The following is a 5,714-nucleotide window of genomic DNA, read 5'->3' as shown; positions in this document are numbered from 1 at the left end:
CATCCACAACCCCTGTTTGAGAAAAATTTGTAATAACTTACTGTCAGAATATTTTTCTGGAAAACATGCATTGACTTTCATGCAAGCCTCTCATATATGTACTAGTTAAGATTTAATTTGTGTTTGTACATACTGAATCATAATATCATCTAAAAAGCAAAGTCTTAAAGCTAAATTAGTTCATGGGCATATAGATGTGAAAGATAAGATGCTAAGAAATTCCCAGTGACTCAGGAGGCTGAATCAAGAAGACCACAATTTTGAGGCCAGTCTCATCAACTAACGTGACCCAAAGTAACTTAGAGAGACCCTGTCTCAAAATTTTAATGAAAGAGCTGAGGACATAGCTCAGTCACATAGTGCCCCTGGGTTCAGTCCCAGGTATGAAAAAGAAAAAAAATTGCTAAGGAAATCTGACATGTGAAAGATTTGAGAATATAGGGTAAAACCTTTAAGAATTCAGAACTCAAGTAGATATTTGCTTAAAAGTTTAAATGCAGGATTTTTAAAATTTTAACCTTTAATTGAAGTAAATCTTGACTTGAATCTGGAGTACACTATTAAAAATCTATACCTGTTTAAATTATTTTATGATCACATTATGGTAATTAACCTGTTTATTTTCTCAAATTGTATCATTTCTCAGTAATAAGGAGGCTCAGAACTCTTCCCCTCTACTGAGTTGCTTTTATACATAAAATGTCATACAGCCTTTCATATATACTTGTTTGAATTACTAATTCAAATGATGCTTTAAAGAATAATGTTGTATCTGTGTATTTATAGTCAACATATAAACATTTATTTATAACATTTTAACATGAAAATGTACAATAATTGTTGTGAAATTGCTATCTCTTATGCCATAATTGGAAAATGGAGAGTTTTCTTTCATTGCATTTAATTCAATTTAAAAGTTGAGGTACCCAAATACAGCCTTGTAAAACTCTTACAGCACATGCTACGATAACCTGTAAATCTATGCATCAGATGGAATTATATTCATGTTACTTCAAATAATGTAGTCATGGGAATATAAAATTTTTGGATAAAGCAGGGATGAGAAGAAGACATGAATTTTCAATGCTATTCAGAAATTAAGACCTCAGTTCATTGTTGCTTTAAAATGATTGGTAAATCCTGAAAGAAAGAACAATGCTTGTTGTTGGAGAAAATGCCCGTTTATTGAGGAACAACTCTGCATATTTATAGAGCCAGGGGGTGGATTGACAATTATGAGAGTTTAATGGTTGAAGGCTTTGACAGTTGGCTTGGGGTGCTTTCTTTTTGGTGGGTAAGGATCATGTGAGTCAGCATGACTAGTCTGATTGGTGGGTAAGGATCATGTGAGCCAGCAGGGCTAGTCTGATTGGTGGGTAAGGATCATGTGAGCCAGCAGGGCTCACCATTGAACCGCTCTTCTCTGGGGATGGGGATGTTAGTCTTTGGAGCAAGGGCCACTCCCAACAAGTCCTATTTTTATGAAGGTAAAATTCTACAATAGCAGCAAGAAAAATGAGTCACCTTTCTCCAGAGCATAAACAAGAGTGAGAGGACATTTGTAACTACAAAATCTAACTCTGTAGAACAGGTGACACACGTCTGGAGTTATCCAGCTGGGTCCAACATTTTTTGGTGGAGGATGTGCACCCAGGGGTGTGTGTCCACTGAACCACATTCTAAGTCACCCCCACTTCTTTTTTAAATTAAGAGACAGGATCGTGCTAAGTTGCTTAGGGCCCTGCTGCATTGCTGAGGCTGGCTTTGAAATAATGATCCTCCTGCCTCAGCCTCCCATGCTGCTGGGATTTCAGGCATGTACCACCACACCCAGCTTCTCTCCAAATTTTCTATCACACACTAATGTATCCGTTCAACAAACCCATCAAATACATGCAACTTACTCACTGAAATATTACATGTTAGTATTTTAAAGATAGGTATGTAGCTATGTCTGGGTTAATATCTCATTTTTATTAGAAAGCATTCTGGTGAATAGGAGCCTTGAATAAAATCAAGCTAAAAGAAATTGTCAGGCATGTCACCTCCCAGCCATGACCCTGCCACTCACACTTGTCTACCAAAGAGGAGTCTAGAGCCTCAGGGACAAGATGAAATCTCCCTTCTCTCACAAAAGGGTGATCAAGGAGGATCCTTAACTATGGCTCTTAGCACTGCAATGGTACTTGGAAAACATACAGTTACAAAAGCAAAAAATATCACATTTTATAAAGTAGAGAAAGCAAACATTCTCAAAAATACTGGACCTTCCACAGACAGTGACATAAATCATAGGAAAACTAACCTGTCCAGGTATGGGGATGTGTGTTTGTGATTGCAGCATTTGGGAGGCTGAGGCTAGAGGATCATAACTGCAAAGCAAGCCTCAGCAACTTAGAAAGGCCCTAAAAATTTTAGCAAAATCTTCTCTCTAAATAAGACAAAAAAGCCCTGAGGATGTGGTTCAGTGGTTAAGCACCCAGGATTCAATCCCTGGTAACAAAATAATAATACTTTGCTGTGTCATTGTCATTTAGTTAAAAATGACAATGTTAAAACTTGCCTCTGCTCCAATCACCTTCTGTATCCTAAGGTAAAAATGAAAGAAAGAGATCCTGAAGGTGAGATTGGTCCTGTTGTATGAATCTTTGTTCTTAGAAGAAATTAGGCAACAAGCTCTACTTTGTGGCACAGTTCCAGCTGGGAAATTCTGAAGAGCACTAGAAATAGCTTGCACCTCAGGGAGGGCACAGCACCACCCACCAGGTGCTCAGCAGTGTGCACAGGCTCTGTGTGAATAAATAACAGCTTTTTGAACGCAGAGATGGAGAAGTGGGCGCTGATCTACAAGCTCCAGGAATATGGAGGATTAAAAAACCTGGAGAAATTTGGGTGAATAAATAACAGCTATTCCTGAAAAATCTTGCTGACAATCATCCATTGTTTCCATAAATTGGAAGATTTTAAGTCCAGCTCGGGGTTCACACTTCTGGCCAGACCCTAAGAATATTTGAAAATGTGTTTTCAGAAGCTGTAGAAAAAAATTACACTTCTAACAACAAGAAACTGCAAAGGAGCTTTACCACAAAGCTGTCAGGACTGGGAAATGCACACCTTCAGGAGAATCTGTGTCCCTAATGAACTCAATAAAGACACGAGTCAAGTCCAATTTGCTTAAAGGTGAAAAACATAACATGGTGCACATTTTTTTCTCTGTAACTGCATTTGCATGAAAAGATGTCATTAAAAAAAATAAGCATGAGCCTACAGACCTGAATGGGATGAGGCTCAACTTCTCTAAATAGTCTTCCTAACAAAATGCCTCTCAGACCATTCATTATTAGGAAAATGGAAAGGAGAATTTTAAAATGACAAATAAAAAGAGACCAAATGAATGGACACCTATGTTCCTCCAGCCCAGCTGTTGGAACTTGTATTTCCAGGTCTTTGGTAGCAAACCACCAGGCTCACTTGTCCTTTGATGTGAAGGTGACCCAGGACCACTGCCCTCTCACTTGGGATTTGCTGGTGGGCAGACTATGGATGGCACACTGTGGATGGCACTGTGCATTTTGAACCTGTGAGATTAAATGTGGGGCCAGAAAGATTTCATGAGAAGTACTACTGATGCTTGTGGTGTAGGGAGGTGACCCCCTTTATTCATCTGTGTGTTGGTGGGCACCTGGGCTTAGGGACTCTTAGCTGTTTTCAATGGTGATATGAAAAATGCAGTCGTGCAGAATCACTCTGGTGCAGACTTTATTTCCTCTGGATGTGGGATATCTGGATCCTTCGGTGGATCTATTTATGTTTCTTGAGAAGACTCCAAATTGATCTTTATTATTACTGCACTAATTTACCTTCCCACAATAAATGAGCTTTTTCCCTTCCCATTCTCACCAGCATTTAATTTTGCCTTTTTGTGACTAACTCACTATTCAACTGGGGACCAGGGAACAATGATTTGCATTTCCCCGATTAATAATTTGAACATTTAAAAACTACCTGCTGGCTCTCCTGATCCTGCACCCCTGGGTCCATCAATTGGAAGAATTACTATTGCTAAGAATCCAACTCCCAAGAAGACTGGGGGACTCCTGTCCCAAAGGCTGTCAACTTGGGGTTTGAAACCACGTAAAAATAAAATCCAGATATTGTTTCCACCTAAAATTAAAAAATAAATTTTTAAAACAATTTAAAAAAATAAAATACCGCACTTCCTGTATTCCTTCAACACAGAGAGCACACACACCAACCTCTCCACAGTTCATTGGCACAAAGCTGGGCGGTGGCTCATGCAGGGGGCTGAACAATCATGCAGTGATTAAGCATTGATGATTCTTCTGTCACAAGCCATTCCAAAGGGTGACACTTTGTTTTTCAGTGCAGATGAAAACCAAAGGACTGATGGTAGCATAGCCATTGGCCACCATCATCTGGATACAGCGACAAACAGGGTCGTTTTACCGCATGGTTCTTAAGGAGGAGATGATGCAATCCAAACAGTACATGAGCACGAAGAAACCCAGGAGCAGCAGGATGGTCCTAGTGGCCCTGTTCTGGGGAGGCTTTTGGAGATGGGTTGGTGCCGTGAAGGTGTTGACACTGCCTCTTATGCCTGCACAGGAGGGCCACCATGTACCCCCTGGAGAGGGCCATGAGCCCTATAAGGCAGACATCCTGAAATTCACCAAGGACGGTAAATAAATGCCTGAGGAAGTGGCTCCTGTGGAGCATAGTGCAGGGGTCACTGAGGAACATTAGATTGGGTGATGTCCCATTGAAGTCGTCCACCACAGAGACGGAGAAGTGGGCACTGAAGGACATATAGAAGACCCACAGGAAGAGAAGGGACCTCAGGCTGTCCTGTGGGGACTTAGGCTTGAACTTTGCCAAGGGGGAGCTTCTGGAGTTGAAGGTGATGGCCTGCAGGACACTCAGCAGGCAGGTGGCAGAAATGGACAGGCCCCTCATCAACCTGTACCAGTTGGTGACTGATTTGCATCTGATGTCACCCCAAAGCCCCTGTTGAGGTGACAAAGTATCTGCAGCTAGGAACCCCATGGTGAGCAGCATCAGTAGGTGGGTCAGGGCCAAGAGACCAATGATCCAGTCCGTGCTCTTGAGCCTCTTGTCACAGAGGAACTTGATGACATGGAACAGAAAGAGGAGGGTTTTGGCCACGATCCCAATTCCCACTTCAGAGTAAAAGGTGCTTCTTAGGTTAGCAACACCATTCAGCTCGGGGTGTTTTCCCATCTTTGGGGGCAAGGCTCATGGAGCACATGCCTTAGGAGAAAAGGAAGAAATTCATTATCATAATTGTTAAAATTCATCCATCTCAGTCAACACTGTTGCTATGAGGAAAATTTCTGGAGTCCCAAATGTCCCTTTCTCCCTCCAATATGCAAATTTCCATAGCAGCCTCTGGAAGCCATTCCTCCTCCTCTCTCTTCCCTTCATTGTCCAATCATGCCTGGATTCTATTTGATGCAAATTACAAAACTTTCTTTTTGACATTAAAAAATGACCATATATCCTAGAAATTGTTCCCCATGGTTATCTTGAGTTTTTCATGGGGATATCTTACTGCAAGGGAGATTTCTTGTTCTCTTTTCATCCATCCTCATCCAGGAACATGGCATGTACAATAAACTGTACAATATTTGGTAAATTAAAGTCATATATGTTGCATTGGAAAGAAGACCCTCCAA

General features: G+C 40.9%; 1 pseudogene; it reads right to left on the bottom strand.

Annotated features, from left to right (window-relative positions):
* Positions 1-4,346: 4,346 nt before the first annotated feature.
* Positions 4,347-5,259, bottom strand: LOC124107587 (vomeronasal type-1 receptor 90-like; annotated as a pseudogene).
* Positions 5,260-5,714: the final 455 nt, after the last annotated feature.

The sequence above is a fragment of the Marmota monax genome, unplaced genomic scaffold (assembly GCF_021218885.2).
Source record: "Marmota monax isolate L192 unplaced genomic scaffold, Marmota_monax_Labrador192_F-V1.1 WCK01_AAM20220418_F8-fsc00795, whole genome shotgun sequence".
NCBI lineage: Eukaryota > Metazoa > Chordata > Mammalia > Rodentia > Sciuridae > Marmota > Marmota monax.
This window is presented reverse-complemented; position numbering and strand designations above follow the sequence as displayed.